The following is a 20,622-nucleotide window of genomic DNA, read 5'->3' as shown; positions in this document are numbered from 1 at the left end:
TCCCCCTCCAACTCCTCTTTCTTCTCTCTTCTCTTATTTCCTCCTCTTCTTTCCATTCATGTCATCAGATTCCCTTCCTCCGTATATTTTTCCTCCTTTCTCTTCCTCTTCTGGTCTCAATATATCTCCTTTCTTCCCCTTCTTCATCTTTTCCTTTGTTTTCTTTTTTCCTCCTCTCTCCTCCGCCTGGCTTCAATTCTTCCTTTCCCTTCTTCCCTCTTTCTTTATTGTTTCCTGTCGTCTTATTCTTTATTTCTCTCTCTCTCTCTCTCTCTCTCTCTCTCTCTCTCTCTCTCTCTCTCTCTCCATTTATTGTTTTCTTGTCCATTATTTTCTCTCCTTTCTCCTTAAGCTGTCTTCCCTTTTCCTTATCTCTCATTTATCCTTTCTTTTCCTCTTCCCCTTTTCGTAACATATATACAAGGCCTTCAGTTCTTTCCCTTTTGATGTCTTTTCTTCTACGTTTATTATATTCTTCCTTCTCTTTTCACTATTCCTTCTTCGTCTTATTTATTCTTCACATTTTATCTTTTCTTTCTCTCATTTTCTTTTCTAATTTCTTCATCCTCTTTCTGTCAACCTTTTTCTTCTTCTTCTTCCTTAATTCTTCAGTCTTACCTCCTATCCTTATCTTTACTAATTCTCCTTCATTCCTCTCTTCACCCATCTTTGCTTCTTCCCTATTCCTTCTTTAGCTCCCATATATCTTCTCTCTCCTTTCTCTTAATTCTCTCCTCTTCGTCTGTCTCTTCTGCTCCCCTAATCATTCTTTCTTATCTATTTTCTCCTTATTTCATCTTTCGTGGTTAGTTTGTCATCCATCTCTCTTCTCATTGTCTTCCTTTCTTCTCTGCCTCCACCTCCTCCAACCCATCTTTCTCCTCATTATTCTCTTCCCTTTCATCTCCTTTATCTTATTCCCTTCCTCCTCCTCCTCCTCGACACGTGCCCTGCTATAGATAACACAAACAATAGTGCCACAGGAGTATACATAAATGGAGATGGTGTTACTAGGCAGAGTGCGTGTGTGTGTGTGTGTGTGTGTGTGTGTGTGTGTCAGAGTACAAAACCGCCCCCTTAGCCATGTGTGTGTGCGTGTGTGTGTGTGTGTGTCTGAGAGAGACATCTTAACGGCCACAACCACCATTCCCTCTCTCTGTCTCTCTCTCTTTTACATCAATCATCTGACCCTTTTATACTACTACTACTACTACTACTACTACTACTAATAATAATAATAATAATAATAATAATAATAATAATAATAATCCGTTTTTCCCCTCCTCTGGGCCTCCCGTTGTTATGGTGATATCGATTTCCGAGAGTCGTTTGGAAGCTCGCATGACTTCAAATATTGCCATTCTTTCCTCTCCTCCCTCTCCTCTTTTGTTTGGGAGCTCGCGTGATTCCTCGGTAATTATTCTTCCCTTTCTTTTGCCGTGATGGAAAGGGAAAAAATAGTCTCGTGCTAATTAACTACATTTCCGGTGAGAGCGAGAGAGAGTTGGTTTTAAGGCTTATATCCCAGACATTAACCATTTTCAAACGCCAGAGAAGTAAATCAATCCTGTTCTAATTAGTGTTTTTTTAGGTTCATGGCACAGAGGAAGGGTCAAACTACCACCAGGGTCATAGAACTACCCATGAAAATACCCTGGAATCCTATGAAAGCCTTGTCAAATGAGCGCTTGGGTTTTAAATGCTTGAGAATGTGACCCAAATGAATTAAAGCATGTAATTTTAAACGTCTTGTCTCCTCCTATCACCTGCTGTTATTTCCATGTAATGTTTAGTGATAGTCTCAGTCTCTCTCTCTCTCTCTCTCTCTCTCTCTCTCTCTCTCTCTCTCTCTCTCTCTCTCATTAGTGGCTGTGGTGTTCGGTTCATGTTTGCGCAGTTATTTTCCTTCCTTTCTCCTTCTTTTATTCGTATCGTGTGTAATATAACTTTTCTTTCTTCTTTCTTTCATATCCTCCTCTCCTTCCTGTTTCCTGTTTATAAATCTATCTTCCCCCTCCTCCTCCCTCTTATCGTTATCTATTTCCTTCTGTTTACGTTTCTTTCTCATCCGTTTTCTTTTTATCATTTTTCCTCTTCCTGTCCTCTCTCTCTGATCTCTTCCTGTGTCTAACTTTTATGTGTTCTCCGTTCTTCTTTGGTTCCTCTTCACTTTCTCTCCCTTCTTTCTCCTTCTTCCATTCATCTTCTTTAGCATCCTTTCTGTTTATCATATTTCCTCTCTATCTCATTTCTTCCTGTGTCTAACGTTTATGTGTTCTCCGTTCTTCTTTGGTTCCTCTTCACTTTCTCTCCCTTCTTTCTCTTTCTTCCATTCATCTTCCTTAACATCCTCTCTCTTCCTTCTTCCCTTCCTCGCTAATGTGTTGTTTCCTTTCTCCTTTCTCCTCCATCCCTTTTTTCCCCACCTCCTCCTCCTCCTCCTCCTGTGTAAGTTGCTGTTATTTCCATGGACTGTTTAGTGATTTAGTGAGTTTTACACGACTTCTACACCATGAACGGGATAGTCACTCATGAATACCCGGTTAATCTTCTCTGTGACCCTGGAAAATCGTTGTTATGGGAGTCTGATACGTTTATTAATATGACCCGTAAGAATACCTAACCTTACCTCAGCCCAACCAATACCCAGACCCAGACCAAGCGTTTCTACCTGTGTTGTATCCATTTTAAAACTGACCATAGCCAAGAGAAAGAAAATGGATACTTGGATCGATTTTACCCAGAGAGAGAGAGAGAGAGAGAGAGAGAGAGAGAGAGATTTCTGGCTCTCACTAGTAAGGAAATTGCGTCATTGAGATAAGAGAAAGCTACCTTACTCCACCCCCCCCCCCCTCCTCTCCCTCCCCTCTGTTACGTGACTGAACATATAAATTAAAATAAAAGAACGTCAAATGTGAAGTATAAGTGACAAGCTCTCCCTTCCTCGGCCGTTCCCTTGACATCAGTTCCAACACAATCACAAGCTCTCCCTTCCTCGGCCGTTCCCTTGACATCAGTTCCAACACTATCACAAGCTCTCCCTTCCTCGGCCGTTCCCTTGACATCAGTTCCAACACAATCACAAGCTCTCCCTTCCTCGGCCGTTCCCTTGACATCAGTTCCAACACAATCACAAGCTCTCCCTTCCTCGGCCGTTCCCTTGACATCAGTTCCAACACAATCACAAGCTCTCCCTTCCTCGGCCGTTCCCTTGACATCAGTTCCAACACAATCACAAGCTCTCCCTTCCTCGGCCGTTCCCTTAACATCAGTTCCAACACAATCACAAGCTCTCCCTTCCTCGGCCGTTCCCTTAACATCAGTTCCAACACTATCACAAGCTCTCCCTTCCTCGGCCGTTCCCTTGACATCAGTTCCAACACTATCACAAGCTCTCCCTTCCTCGGCCGTTCCCTTGATATCAGTTCCAACACTATCACAAGCTCTCCCTTCCTCGGCCGTTCCCTTGACATCAGTTCCAACACTATCACAAGCTCTCCCTTCCTCGGCCGTTCCCTTGACATCAGTTCCAACACAATCACAAGCTCTCCCTTCCTCGGCCGTTCCCTTGACATCAGTTCCAACACTATCAGACAGCCTGGCGCCGCTCCCCATAAGCTGTCTATGCACCCCTTTCTACGGTTAATGACAACACCCAACACGTTAATTTTCTTTGACTTATTAACTGACTGGTATTTCTTTCTTTCTCTTTCTTCCTTGTTGTTTTCACTGACTGACTGACTGATTGACTGATATTTCTTCCCATTCTTTCTTCCCTTTCCTTCTCGTACTCAAGATTGAAAGACTGTGATAAGATTTTTTTTCTTCCTTTTGTTCATCTGTTACTTACCTAATCTTCACTCTTACGTCATACCTCTCTCTCTCTCTCTCTCTCTCTCTCTCTCTCTCTCTCTCTCTCTCTCTCTCTCTCTCTCTCTCTCTCTCTCTCGTGTGTGTTTGACCTTATTTTCATTTCTCAGAACATCATATTATTTTATTTTCTCTTCCAAGGTGAACTATTTCCCTAACCGGTATAATCCTCTCTCTCTCTCTCTCTCTCTCTCTGTAAACACAAGGCTGCTAAAATTGGCATAGTCAGGGACACACCGCGTCTACTAGTAAGCTAAACTTCCTCGTAAATATCACTTCCTTTCAACGTGTGTGTGTGTGTGTGTGTGTGTGTGTGTGTGTGTGTGTGATCTTGCCTTGCTAAACCCAATACCTAATGTGGCTTCTTTCAACTCAGCAAAATACATACACAGACGAACACACACACACACACACACACACAGACGGACAAACATTCCTAAAAACATCAACAGTTGGGCTATACACAGACCTTCAGTTGGTCACGTCTAGCGATGAAAAACAAGACTACAGAACACGTGACCAAGCGAGCCTGTCATTATACCCCACCAACTCAGACCCCAAGCAAGCTGAACACAAGCAAGATAATGGATGCCCCCAAGATAAGAAAGTCCCGAATAAACACTATCAGATCACGTGCAGTCCTTCAACACCCCAGCAGACACGCTAGACTCAAATTAAGAGCTGTGGATTTAAATATAGATCTTGCTATGACCCACTTCCTCAAACGTTTCGGAGCACACACACACACACATTGGATAAGGCTTTGGTAGAGGCTTTGTGGGTATATCCATGGTTAGTTTTATGACCCTAGTGATAGTTTGGTAAGACTTCTGCATCATGACCGTGAAAAGACACCCACTAGAACCCGACTTTAACTTTAAACAGATACCCACATTTGATAAGGCTTTGTGGGTATATCCATGGTTAGTTTTATGACCCTAGTGATAGTTTGGTAAGACTTCTGCATCATGACCGTGAAAAGACACCCACTAGAACCCGACTTCAACTTTAAAGATACCTACAGTTGATAAGGCTTTCGTACTGGCTTTGTGGGTATATCCATGGTTAGTTTTATGACCCTAGTGATAGTTTGGTAAGACTTCTGCATCATGACCGTGAAAAGACACCCACTAGAACCCGATTTCAACTTTAAACAGATACCCACAGTTGATAAGGCTTTCGTACAGGCTTTGTGGGTATATCCATGGTTAGTTTTATGACCCTAGTGATAGTTTGGTAAGACTTCTGCATCATGACCGTGAAAAGACACCCACTAGAACCCGATTTCAACTTTAAACAGATACCCACAGTTGATAAGGCTTTCGTACTGGCTTTGTGGGTATATCCATGGTTAGTTTTATGACCCTAGTGATAGTTTGGTATGACTTCTGCATCATGACCGTGAAAAGACACCCACTAAAACCCGATTTCAACTTTAAACAGATACCCACAGTTGATAAGGCTTTCGTACAGGCTTTGTGGGTATATCCATGGTTAGTTTTATGATCCTTGTGATAGTTTGATAAGACTTCTGCATAATGACCGTGAAAAGACACCCACTAAAACCCGACTTCAACTTTAAACAGATACCCACAGTTGATAAGGCTTTCGTACAGGCTTTGTGGGTATATCCATGGTTAGTTTTATGATCCTTGTGATAGTTTGATAAGACTTCTGCATCATGACCGTGAAAAGACACCCACTAAAACCCGACTTTAACTTTAAACAGATACCCACATTTGATAAGGCTTTGGTAGAGGCTTTGTGGGTATATCCATGAGTAGTTTTATGAGCCTAGTGATAGTCTGACCCTTCTTCTGTACCATGAATCTGATAAAGCTTTAGTAGAGGTTGTGGGCATATCCATGGGTAGTTTTATGAGCCCAGTGATAGTCTGACTCCTCTTCTATAACATGAATGCGAGAAAAACACTAATGAGAGCCTGGCTAATCATCTCTGTGGCCTTGGGTAGGAGTTATAAGAGCCCAAAGCAACACGCATACCCACATCTGATAAAGCTTTCGTAGAGGTTGTGGGCATGTCCATGGGTAGTTTTATGAGCCTAGTGATAGTCTGACCCTTCTTCTGTACCATGAACGTGACAAAAACACTCTTGATAACCCTACTAGTCATCTCTGTGGTCTTAAGTACTTGTTGTAAAGCTACATGCAAACCCACATCTGATAAGGCTTTCGTAGAGGTTGTGGGCATGTCCATGGGTAGTTTTATGAGCCTAGTGATAGTCTGACCCTTCTTCTGTACCATGAACGCGAAAAAAACACCAATGAGAACCTGGCTAATCATCTGTGGCCTTGGGTATAAGTTGTAGGAGTTGAAAGCGTTTGAGAATGAGGAGGACCACTCTTCACTGGGTCACTGGGGAGGCTGGGTCCTGCGTAATAGAAGCCAGACTGTGTACTCTAACCTAAACCGTGACCTTCATCAAGTACGTAGGCCCCAGATACAACATTAATTAAGTCTAGTCTAGGCTAATGAGATCACAGCGCTTGGTAACACGTGGAAAATAAATGTTCTGCTATATATAGTGTATGTCACTGTATCAAGCACTGTTTACATAAATATACACAATATAATCCATTATAGAAACGTACCTAAAATGCTTTAATGTTTCGGTTTTCAACGTTTGTTTGATTTGCAGTGGTATCAACACTACACGGAAAGATAGCTTCGAAGGGGGAAGAGAAAATAGGGTTTGGGGATACCTCTTAACGGAAACACATTCTCAGTGAAGTTTCGACAAAGAGGAAAGAGACTGACTGAGAATCCCAGACTCCACTCTGTCCAGAAGAGCTGTGTGAGTGGAGCTCCCTGCACGTGAGATGCATACTCCATACCATACATAAATAACTGAATAATAAATAAAACAAGCTCTATGCACTTACATGTACCCTAAAAACACCTTTCCCATTATGAAACCAAGGTGCGTGTCGGCTCAGCACCTCTCCCTTCATTATTTTGGATGCAGCAGCTCAAGAATATATCAACAACATAATATATACTACTCATTAACACCTAATACACACTTTCTACCCTCCCTTCAATTTAGGTATACAGAAGAAGTTGGAAAGTTTCGTTTAGTCGGCGCAACATCTGTGGTCATATGCCGGAGAGACACAGAAGGGGAAGAAATTATAGAAGGGAACAGACCCCAGAAGACGGGACACAACCCCCGATTAATACCTGGTACCCATTCACTGCAGGGTGGACTGGGGCGGTATACAGAAGAGATTATACAGAAAGAATAAACTGATCGACCACCTTTTTTTCTCATCCCTCCCTATCTATCTTCTGTAAAGTGTGGGGTAGGCGGTGGCTGAGTGGTAAGTGTGCGGGCCTCACATTCATCACGCCATGGACAACGTCGATTCAAATCCCCACGCTACCACCTGGGATTTTTCAGTCACCGCCGAGTGGCCTAAGACTACCCACATGCTGTCCTGAAGACCCCCCATCAACCCGGACTCTAGAAGAAACCGTCCTAGTGAGTCAAAAATGAGTTCCGGGGGGCAGCATGAGCCAAGCATAACTAGCGCCACAAAAAATTGAAAAATATATAAAAAAAATTAAAAAATGTTAGCCACTATGTAACACCACCACTATCACCATCAGTGTCCAGAAATAGTGTAGAAGTTGTGAGCAGAGTAAAATGCATCTTCAAAATATTAATTCTTGCTTAGCTTAAAAGGAAAATAACTATCCTCCCCTCTCTCCCTCCCTCAACCTCCTATAAAGTGTAGAAGTGCAGTGTTGTGTGTAGCGTGAAATGCCTCTCGGAAATAATGATTCTTGCTTAGCTTAAAAGGAAAATAGCTATCCTCCCCCTCCCTCCCTCCCTCAATCTCCTATAAACTGTAAAAGTGCAGTGTTGTGTGTAGCGTGAAATGCCTCTCGGAAATACTGATTCTTGCTTAGCTTAAAAGGAAAATAACTATCCTCCCCCTCCCTCCCTCCCTCAACCTCCTATAAAGTGTAGAAGTGCAGTGTTGTGTAGCGTGAAATACCTCTCGGAAATACTGATTCTTGCTTAGCTTAAAAGGAAAAGAACTATCCTCCCCTTCCCTCCCTCAACCTCCTATAAAGTGTAGAAGTGCAGTGTTGTGTGTTGCGTAAAATGCCTCTCGGAAATACTGATTCACGTGTAGCCTAAAAAATAATGTATAAAGATAGGCACAGTTGCATTAATAAAGATGCCTTGGGTTGTAGAAATAAAGATGTCCGAGGCTGCATTACTGAAGATGTCTGGGGTTGTAAAAAAAAAAAATAAATAAATAAATAAATAAAAAATAAAAAATAAAAAAGGTCCGAGGTTGCATTGCTGGCTCTGCACACAGCTTCTACACACTAATTCTGGACACTGATGGTGATAGTGGTGTTACATAGTTGTATTATAAAGACAGCCACAGTTTCATCACCTCAAACCACTCCATGTTATAGATTTTAAAGACGCAAGCTCAACATACCCTCGGCACCATTATCATTTAAAGTGGAGACGTTTAGAGCATCCTAATGAGTGATTTCAAACTCAGTACACATCTCTCAACCAGATAAAAGTTGTAAAATAGTGTAGAAGCTGTGTACGTAGGGTAAAATAAATCTTGGAAATACTGATACCCATTTAACCTAAAGCAAGTAGATATAGAGAGCTACCCACAGTAAATATGAACCCAAAAATCCTTCCAGTTAATAGATTTTTAATAATAATAAGTTTTATTTCGCCCAGCAGCATATATAAAAAAATGGACAGGAAAATGAACGAGATCGAAGGAGATACACAACAGCTCAGAATATTTCCCTCTTAATTTCAAACGACCCCAAAAACCCTTTCACTTAACAGATTTTAAAGGTGCATCAACTCAGAATATCTCCCTCTTCATTTCATACAACCCCAAAAACCCTTTCAGTTAACAGATTTTAAAGGTGCATCAGCTCAGAATATCTCCCTCTTCATTTCATACAACCCCAAAAACCCTTTCAGTTAACAGATTTTAAAGGTGCATCAGCTCAGAATATCTCCCTCTTCATTTCATACAACCCCAAAAACCCTTTCAGTTAACAGATTTTAAAAGTGCATCAGCTCAGACTGTCTCCCTCTTCATAGTCATTCAAAGTTAAGTTCCGAGTACCCTGTTGAGTGATAACATGCCCAGTCTCGCTTCCTAAACACTCGAGAGAAAGAAAGGTATGAGGTCTAACACGCTACTTCCTCGTGAAGCCCCACCACAACAGCCATCACCCTACCCTCAGCTAATCTTACGGAGCTTCAATGTTCGTGTTACGTCAATACCTCACTGCTGACTGTGTTATTTCTGGACACTGATGGTGATAGTGGTGTTACACAGTGGCTAACATTCCTTTACTGTCCCCCCTCAAATAGTACGGTTTTCAATAGTTCGGTTTCGGTTTTATACGGATTGTCATTGAAGATCTTTTAAGGATTTTTTAATTTTCTGCTCATCGTGAAATTCAAAAATCCTAAAAAAATCTTCCATGGAAATCCACATAAAACCAAAACTGAACTATTTGAGGGATGACTGTATTCACATAGATCAGAGCCTAATCTAACTCCTCATCCATTCATACGTAATATTATCCATCGTCTGGACACACACTAAAAAAAATTGCTCAAAGGAAAGGGTACGGCTAGTATAATGTAATTTAATGAAGTATCCATCACACAACCCATCATCTGACTACAAATACCAAACAATCAAAGGGAAAGTTTAAGTTGATATGGAACAGTTACAGATAAAAATCAAGGTACGCTACATCCCAATACCTTATCTCTTTATCTATGACACTTCCTTGTTTCACTATGCATACTGAATACCTGATCAAAGGAAAGGTTAAAGTCAGAAAGGTTAGCAGGGCACAACACACCCCATTACCTCACCCATAGTATTATTAATCGTTTCACTACAGATACTGCACTAAACACGCCATCTTAACCTGGTAGCAGCAACGGGCCAAATTTGTGGCTTTATGGCATACCAGCGACGGGGCAAATTTTTCCCATGATACAAGTGAATATGGTGTAGTATGATGCCAAGGGTAAGGTAAGTGAATATGCTGAATACACCACCAAAGGGAAGGGAAGTTAAGTATGGTGTAGTATGATGAGATAGGAGAGATAAGATACCGCAGGTCACCCCAGAACAGTTTCATCAGCTGTGTGGTCGTCACGGACCTTTTGACTTTGATCTCTGACGCCTGATAAGTTTAACAATGGGCCAGTTCTTATTGTTGGTCTGTATCTGGTGCCTAGAGTCTATGTTTATCTGTTCATATACACATTACTAGCTTTCCTAAATAGCCTAGTACTATTGTCTATATGTAACTCATCCTTTTTCATTTCTTAGTTAAATTGGAAGGAGATAATTTCTGTTGATTGATTGATAGTTGTTGCTTATTCGTTTTCCTCCTCCATCTTACACAATTACCTTTAAATGTCCGCTAAACCCTTTAAAATTGTAGGAGTGTCTCTTAAATATACCATTGTCTTCTAACTACACCAATTATAAACACATGCAATACCATATTTGTGTTCTTTTTAAGGCAGGTATCTGTTTACATATACAGTAAACCCATGACCCGTGCTAACTTAAGGGACTATTACACTGGGCAAATGTTCCGTGGATCTTCAGTCAAACCATGATTTCCGCTGGCGTGGTTCTCGTATTTCCGTGGTTTTCCGACGCGTCCATGATCTTCCAAAGCTACGGTAGATTTCACTGAAGGACGACGGTATTAATCACCATCATCATCAGCAGCAATAACAAGAAACAAATGAGAACCACGCTAGCGGAAATCGTGGTTTGACTGAAGATCCACGGAAAATTTGCCCAGTGTAACAGCCCCTTAACCTAACCACCACAACTCTTAAAACCTTCTCACCCAACCCAACAACAACCACCATCATCGTTCTCTTCACCCCACTAGAACATTGTTATCCCTTGACTCTCCTTGGTAACTGTCTGCCTGTCTGTCTGTCTGTTTGTTTATCTTTCCACCCACTACTTAACCCCCCCAACCCCCCCACCATGACCCCCACCCCCACCCCACCACTATCAGTAATGTGTGTTCTTGACTTTTGTTTTTCTTGTTTAGGGAGGGAATGTGTTGCAGGGACAAAGATAAATAAGAGAGAATAAAAAAGGTGATTCACATAACATTAGCCCTTTCACTGCAGATTTCCTACAAGACCAAGATAGATAGAGAGAATAAAAATGATGATTCACATAACATTAAAACTTTGACTGCAGAATTCCTACAAGACCAAGATAGATAAAGAGAATAAAAAAGGTGATTCACATAACATTAACTCCTTGACTGCAGATTTCCTACAAGACCAAGATAGATAAGATAATAAAAAAGGTGATTGACATAACATTAACTCCTTGACTGCAGATTTCCTACAAGACCGAGATAGATAAAGAGAATAAAAAAGGTGATTCACATAACATTAAACCCTTGACTGCAGATTTCCTACAAGACCAAGATAGATAAAGAGAATAAAAAAGGTGATTCACATAACATTAAACCCTTGACTGCAGATTTCCTACAAGACCAAGATAGATAGAGAATAAAAAAGGTGATTCACATAACATTAACTCCTTGACTGCAGATTTCCTACAAGACCAAGATAGATAAAGAGAACAAAAAAGGTGATTCACATAACATTAACTCCTTGACTGCAGATTTCCTACAAGACCAAGATAGATAAAGAGAATAAAAAAGGTGATTCACATAACATTAGCCCCTTGACTGCAGATTTCCTACAAGAAGACATCACCAAGCTACAGGAATAGAACAGAGTGGCTGGCTGCTGCGATTCAATGAAGAAAAATGTAAAGTCCTGCACCTTGGGAGAGGAAATCCAGCATACCACACACAAGCCTTTGCTCATATAAAAAATAAATAAATAAATAAATAAATAAATATAAAAAAAAAGATAATGTCCATGTTGAAGAAAATGCAAGGAAAAAATTGTGTCATGATAATTAATTAGTCTCGAATTAACATAAATATTTGCTCATACTAATTACAATAAAAACGGTAATTATATTCAAGCTTTCGTGTTCAGGAATATGTTATGAGAAAATGCAAAAAGAACCATGATAAAAAAAATGGCCTTGTGGAGAGAATGCAAGAACGGAGTTAAGATTAAGATGGTCATGTTTTTTTCTCCTCCTTATCAGCACACAAAACAGATAGGCTATGGTCACTGTGTTAGGAGGTGCATTATAGAACACACAAAAAGAACTATTGAATCATGATATGTCAATGTAAGTCGAGAGCAATGACTCCCTTCTTTAGTAATACAGAAACATGTTTGGATCCAGAATATCTAAAAAAAAAATAGATAAAAAACAGACCAAACCAGTTTCAAACCCCAACCTGATGTAATAAATCCCTGTCAAACCAATACACCCATTGTGACTAAATCATATATCTTACCCAATTAATTTTCTCAACATCTCTGAACTCACTTGCATTTTTTATTGGCATAGAAAATATCGCATTATCTTATTGTTTATCATCTTCACAAATTCATTACATTACATTCATTACTTTGCGTTCCTACGAAAAATGAAAAGGTTGAAAAAAATAGATAAAAAACAGACCAAACCAGTTTCAAACCCCAACATGATGTAATAAATCCCTGTCAAACCAATACATCCATTGTGACTAATTCATATACCTTACCCAATTAATTTTCTCAACATCTCTGAACTCACTTGCATTTTTTATTGGCATAGAAAATATCGCATATCTTATTGTTTATCATCTTCACAAATTAATTACATTACATTCATTACTTTGCGTTCCTACGAAAAATGAAAAGGTTGTTCATTAATCATTAGTTTTTTTGTTTTTGTTTTTTATAATAAAGAAACAAACACTTCAGAAGGCAAGAAAAACAGGAAAGGAGGAGCGGGGAGGGGGAGGAGACTTTGATAAGCTTATTACGCAGTCACACAGAAACAAGAACATTAAAATATCACTCCTATTAAACCTGGAGACTCATAAATAAACCAGCTGATTCACGTATGAGAAAGAAAGTAGAATAGGACTTAACATTCACGGGCAAACACATGAGAAAGAAAGTAGAATAGGACATGTGAAAGTAGAATAAAACACATGTGAAAGAAAGTAGAATAGGACATGTGAAAGTAGAATAAGACAACATTCACGGGCAAACATATGAGGAAAAAGTAGAATAGGACAACATTCACGGGCAAACACATGAGAAAGAAAGTAGAATAGGACATGTGAAAGTAGAATAAGACTTAACATTCACGGGCAAACACATGAGAAAAAAGTAGAATAGGGCTTAACATTCACGGGCAAACACATGAGAAAAAGTAGAATAGGGCTTAACATTCACGGGCAAACACATGAGAAAAAAGTAGAATAGGGCTTAACATTCACGGGCAAACATGAGAAAGTAAAATACCTAAGACCTATCATTCATCCACCATTTAACAACATAAGAGGATAATGAAGGAAGAGCAGAAAATAAATAGAACAGTAATACGAGCTAACATTAATCCCCCATTTAACTATGAAAAAAGGATGATCTACGTGTAGTATTAAGATTATAGTAGACATTTAAAGCAACTGCGTGAGAGATTAATGAAAGAAAACAGAAATTAAATAGACTAACATTATTAATCCTCCATTTAACTATGAAAAAGGATGATCTACGTGTATTATTAAGATTATAGTAGACATTTAAAGCAACTGCGTGAGAGGATAATGAAATAACAAAACGGAAAATAGATAGAACAGAAAGTACCTTCATTACACATCCTAAAATCCATCTACAACTTAACCTTCTATGAAATCTCTCCTTTATCCCTTCTTTCCTTTCCTCCACCTCTTCCCTTCTTCCTCTCTCCTCTCTTCCCATCTTCATCCTCCTACAAGACCATTTACGTATATTTAAGGGACACCCCTACAATTTTAAAGGGTTTAGCGGACATTTAAAGGTAATTGTGTAAGATGGAGGAGGAAAACGGATTAGCAACAACTATCAATCAACAGATATTAGCTCCATTACACACATCATATCCCTTCCAATTTAACTATGAATGAGGAATTACGTATATTAAGGGGACACTGCTAAGTTTTATTAAAGGTTTTAGCAGACACTAGAGCAACTGCGTTTTATAATGGAGGAAGAAAACGGATAATATAAAAGGAAAACAGCACGTCAGGTCACATTCTCATTTCAGGCCAAGAAAAAGGGATTGGAATTTTTAAGGGACACTTCTCTATTCTTACACGGGTTTTGGCAGACATATTATATTCATTGTCTCTTTTCTTCCTTTCTTCCTCCTATTTTCTCTTCCTCTTTCCCTCCACTTACAGACTAATCTTTCCTCTTTCTTCACATGTTTTCCGTTTTTCTCTATCTCCATTTTTATCAACACTTTTCTCATTTGAAGATGAAGGAAGAAGAGAACGGGAAATATACAGAACACAACGTAACAATCTTCCCTATTTTGACTAAGAAGAGATGATTTTAAGGGTCACTCCTCTATTCTTACACGATCTCACACATTAAATAACTGCTTATGATAATGGAGGAAGAAACCGTAAGAATATAAGAAGAAAACACGTCAGGTTACATATACAACCAAGAAAAAGGGAATTACATATATATATATATCTCAAGGGAAACTCCTCCATTCTAACACGTTCTATAAGACAATCAAGCAACTGCGTAAGACAATAATGAAGTAAGAAAACGGAAAATAAACACAAAACAATGCAAGTCTTCTTCCCCATTGTGAAACTACGAAAAAGGTGATTTACATATATTTCAAGGGACACTCCTCCATTCTAACACGTTCTGAGACAAGCAATTGCGTAAAATAATGTAGTATGAAAACGGAAAAGAAATATAGAACAATGCAAATCTTCTTCCCCATTGTGAAACTACGAAAAAGGTGATTTACATATATTTCAAGGGACACTCCTCCATTCTAACACGTTCTATAAGACAATCAAGCAACTGCGTAAGACAATAATGAAGTAAGAAAACGGAAAAGAAATATAGAACAATGCAAATCTTCTTCCCCATTGTGAAACTACGAAAAAGGTGATTTACATATATTTCAAGGGACACTCCTCCATTCTAACACGTTCTGAGACAAGCAACTGCGTAAAATAATGAAGAAAACGGAAAAGAAATATAGAACAATGCAAGTCTTCTTCCCCATTGTGAAACTACGAAAAAGGTGATTTACATATATTTCAAGGGACACTCCTCCATTCTTCACATTCTAGCAAACACTCAAGCAACTACACAAGCCTTCCCAGCCACGCCAAGGCACACCCAGGCGTTTCCGTTAGCCATTTTCTATAACGGATGAAAGATAGGGAAAAATAATCCACAATGGAGTAAGGATGAGCTTTAAATTCTTCCCAAAGATGGTGGCCAAAGTACCGTTCTCTCACCTTTCTCCTAATGTCTCGCTTCATTCATCCTTCAGTAAGTCTTTTTCCTCCCTTCCTAAAGCCTTGAAACGGGAAAATGTGGATGGAAATGCAGTTAAAACGAGGTAAAAATGAAGTAGTTGTATCAAAATGGTTGCCTGTATTTTATTTTTCTTTCGATAACGTTGTTTGTCTTCACTCACTCAATACGTCTTTAAACTCCCTTATCTCCCTTCCTAAAGCCTTGAAACGGGAAAATGTGGATGGAAATACAGTTAAAACGAGGTAAATATGAAGTAGTTGTATCAAAATGGTTGCCTGTATTTCATTTTTCTCTTTCGATAACGTTGTTTATGTCTTCACTCACTCTTCAGTACGTCTTTAAACTCCCTTATCTCCCTTCCTAAAGCCTTGAAACGGGAAAATATGGATGGAAATGCAGTTAAAACGAGGTAAATATGAAGTAGTTGTATCAAAATGGTTGCCTGTATTTTATTTTTCTCTTTCGATAACGTTGTTTGTCTTCACTCACTCTTCAGTACGTCTTTAAACTCCCTTATCTCCCTTCTTAAAGCCTTAAAACGGGAAAATATGGATGGAAATGCAGTTATTTAAAACGAGGTAAAAAAGAAGTAGTTGTAGGGGAGAGTGGGGCACGTTGAACATAGGGGCACATTGAACCATTGGATTTTTCAGGAATAGTTTGTCTCCCAATCAGCAGATGTCTCTTGTGTACAACGCTCTTCAGAAGCTCCACTCAAGCACCAGTTGAGTGGCAGCCTTCATTGAGGGAGGACGTGCTGGTTGTTTTTTTTTTAATATTTGACCTACTTTGTTCATCTGTTGAGGTAAGTACCAAACCTTCTAACACTTTCCACATAACTGATGCTTATGATCAAATTATTCGAGTGAGTTACGTGGTAAGTGAAGTTTATTACAGGATACCAAACAAATTTGAATTCAACTTTGCTATTCTCTGAAACACATGTTTTTGTAATGGCTGGAAATGGGGCACTTTGAACCATTAAAATAGGGGCACATTGAAATATGGTTCAATGTGCCCCACAATACTGTTCAATGTACCCCATAGCATTGTAATTGATTTGTTCTTATTTATAGGCCTACTGTTATGATTTTCATTATTATTATTATTAATATTGTTATTATTATTGTGAAAATTATTATTATTATTATTATTATTATTATTATTATTATTATTATTATTAGGTAATGTTCTAGTTGTTGTACATACTGACTATTAATAGAAAATAATAGGCTAAGTGGTTCCTAATGTTTAACATCTAATGAATGAGCTTGATGTTGTTTTCATTTCAGGAAATGGTGCGAAAGTATCTTGCAAAAACTGATCGAGGAAGAGCCGATGGCATTGATGAAAATGGAAGAGAAGTTACAAAAGTTACGAAAAGCACAGAAAAAAATAGTTGTTGAGGATGAAAGTTCAGATGATGAAGTGGAAAACATATCAATGCATGGGGAATCAAGTGAATATGAAGAGGATTTTGCTGATGATCAGACAGATGATCAGTCAAGAAAAGACCCAGAGGATGAAGACTATGTTCATATCAAATTGAAGCTTGAAAATTCAGAGAATAAATGGGTATTTTATGTTGGCCAAATAAAAGAAAGGATTAAGGATGAAGAAGAAACATGTTATGATGTTGATTTTTACCGACAGTCTAAGAAGTTACCTGGAAGGCTCGTCAAACCAGCTAATGAGGATAGAGCAAAAGTCATGAAAAATGAAATAGTTATGTGTCTGCCCAAACCTATCACTACTGGTGGTACCAAGCGAGTGCAGTCAATGTTGAAGTTTCCTCTAAACTTGGAGGAATATAAATGTCACTAGATTTCTTTTATATAATTTCTTGAAGATTTAGTTGTCTTTAGCACTTACAATTATGTGATATGACTAGTCCAGTCAGGTAGGCAAGTGCGGCTTACATTATGAGTCATTCATACCAAGAAGAGTATTAGATTTATTTGTCTTAGCACTTATTATTTTGTGATACTAGTCCAGTCAGGTAGGCAAATGCTGCTTACATTATGAGTCATTCATACCAAGGAGAGTAGGTATTATAGCGTTTATTTTACATGTTTACCTTCTACATTAAGCATGCCATGTACGATTATAATAAAAAGGAACTTTATATTTTGTATACATCAAAAGAGGGAGAAAATATGTGTATTCTGAATGAATTATTAAAATATTTTTATTTCTAGACTTTGTTTTTTATTTTGCCTTCATTATTAAAGTTTAAAGACATGGTTCAATCTACCCCATAGCATGGTTCAATGTACCCCGCCTATGGGGCAGTTTGAACCATTTTAGAAAAAAAAATAATCTGCCAAATTTTCCACTATGAAAACAAGATATATCAATCATTCCTATTGTCAACTTTGGGTAGAAGGATGAAGATGAATATCGCATGGGAGAAACATAAGTTTAGCCGAAAGATATTTGCCTATGACCAGATATGTCCAAAACCTGTTCAACGTGCCCCACTCTCCCCTATCAAAATGGTTGCCTGTATTTTATTTTTCTCTTTCGATAACGTTGTTTATGTCTTCACTCACTCTTCAGTACGTCTTTAAACTCCCTTATCTCCCTTCCTAAAGCCTTGAAACGGGAAAATGTGGATGGAAATACAGTTAAAACGAGGTAAATATGAAGTAGTTGTATCAAAATGGTTGCCTGTGTTTCTTTATTTTTCGATAACGTTATCTTCACTCACTCTTCAGTACGTCTTTAATCTCCCTTATCTCCCTTCCTAAAGCCTTGAAACGGGAAAATGTGGATGGAAATACAGTTAAAACGAAAGAAATATGAGGTAAGGTTCTCGAAATGGATGTCTCCCTCTCCCCTCTCTTCCTTAGAATCCAAATACACGTTAACATTCTACCTTTCTCAACCTCACCCACCTCCACTAACCCTTCTTCCACCTCACAGCTTTAAATTGGGTTAAAATGGCCGAAAAGGCAGCGAAAATGAGGTATATCTGAGGAAAAGTTCTTAACATGGCTGCCAGTATTTTCTCTCTCCTCTTCGATAACGAGATATTCTGCACTTTTACCAATATCCTACACCTCCACTAACCCTTAATCTTCCACCTCACGGCCTTGAAATGGGTTAAGATGGCCGAGAAAGCAGGGAATGTGAGGTAAATATGAGAAATTGTAACTATCAAAATGGCTGTCTTGTCTTTCCTCTCACTCCTCTTCGATATTAACAGATTTACAGCTATTTCCAAGTACCTGAGCTTCCAGTGGTCCTTCATCTTCCACCTCAGAGCTTAGGGATGGGTAAAAATGTCCGGAAAAGCCGTGAATATGAGGAAAGTGAGGAATGGTAGTCTTGTCAAAATGGCTGCCCTGTATATCTTCCCTCTTCGCTTTGATATTAACAGATTTCCCGCTATTTCCAAACTCCTGAGCTTCCATTAGTCTTTGATCTTCCACCCCAAGGCATGGAAATGGGTAACTATGACAGGAAAAGCAGTGAAAATGAGATAAATAGGAGGGGTGGCATATGATCAAGATGGCTGCCTGTACCTTTTCCATGTATCTTTTTCACTAGCAAATCATTCTCAACATTTTCCAACCTCCTCCACATCGACAAACCCTCCACCTTCCACCTCGCATCCATAAATTGGGTAAAAAGTGCCGGAAATGAGGAGAAAATGAGGTAAATATGAGACATGGTAGTACGGTCAAAATGGCTTCCTCAATCTTTTCCATATTTATTTTTCACTAGCAAGTCATTTTCAACCTTTTCCAACCTCCTCCACATCGTCAAACCCTCCACCTTCCACCTCGCATCCCTAACTTGAGTAAAAAGTCCCGAAAATGAGGTAAATGAGGAAAAGTTCTCAAAATGTCTGACTTCACCTTTCCCTCCTTCCTTATAATCGGAATCTGTGATCATTGAACCTTTGCTATGATTCTCAGGGACTGGAGACAAAGGGAGGAGATGGGGAGGAAGGGAGAAGCAATAAACAGTAATATATAAGGGCTATGAGGGAAGACAAGATGGCGGGTTCACGAAATAGCTCCCTCATCGATATTCTCCCTACCTCCCTCCTTCATCTCCTTTACTTCTCCCTTCCTCCCTCTTTCTCCTTTCCTCCCTATAGACCACAGAAGCAGGGAGAAAACATAAAAAGCAAATAAATAAGGGAGAAAACGCACACAAGATGGCGGGTCACGAAATCCCTCCCTCATCAATAATCTCCCTTCCTCCTCCCTCTCCCTGACCGCCACCACCACTACCTCCCTTATCCTCTTCTCCCTACTGACCAAAGAACGAAGGAGTAGGCAATAACTCATAAATAAGGGAGAATAAATGACAAGATGGCGGGTCACGAAATCCCTCCCTCATCAATAACCTCCCTCCTCCCTCTCCCTGACCACCACCACCACTACCTCCCTTATCCTCTTCTCCCTACTGACCAAAGACGGAAGGAACAACCGATGATAATGATAAATAAGGGAGATAAAACAGACAAGATGGCGGGTATAGAAATCCCTCCCTCATCAATAACTTCCTTCTCCCTTACCCCAAACCGCCTCCCTGTTCTCCCTTTTTTCACTCACCTGCTTTCCTCACACAGGGCGGGCATGATTGCTTTCTCTTCCTCGAGATTCAGGTGTTCTAACGTGGACAGCTCGGAGAAGAGTCTAACACTCATAACGAAGGGGGGAGGTGCTTGGCGGGCCGAGGCTGGGCGAGTACTGAGGGCTCCCGTCTCGTAGCCCCCGGTTTTTCCCACCACCTGGGGATACGAGCTTACCTTATTTTTCTTCTTTTTGACCTGTTCCGCTTGTATCGCTTCTTAGGTCCCCCTTCTCAGTACTTTTATACTTAACACCATGCACTTAGTTACTTCACAGTGCTCGCTTTTCTTTTCTTAACCTGATTTTATTTTTCTGTGCCCTTTATGATATTGTGGTTTTATCTCAAGATGTGTCAAAGATAGTATCCGTATCAGTATTGGCACTGTCAGCATTTATTTCTAGTGATAATAGAGGCAATGAGATACTTTTCTGGCTTATATATTTTGTGATTCAACTATAATGTAAGAATTGTCTACTTAACTGTGATCATGCATATACTGTTTCTCTCTTCCCTTATCTCTAATTTTAAAACACAAGTAGCTATTTATATATACGATGTTAGATATGTAATAAAATATAAGTATCATTGTCAGAATCGGTATATCTTTTGTTGTTTCATTTTCTTCGAGTTGTATTTTTCTACCTATCTTTTCTGTT

Source organism: Eriocheir sinensis, chromosome 49 (genome assembly GCF_024679095.1).
Source record: "Eriocheir sinensis breed Jianghai 21 chromosome 49, ASM2467909v1, whole genome shotgun sequence".
Classification (NCBI taxonomy): Eukaryota; Metazoa; Arthropoda; class Malacostraca; order Decapoda; family Varunidae; genus Eriocheir; species Eriocheir sinensis.
Note: the sequence above shows the minus strand (reverse complement) of the source record.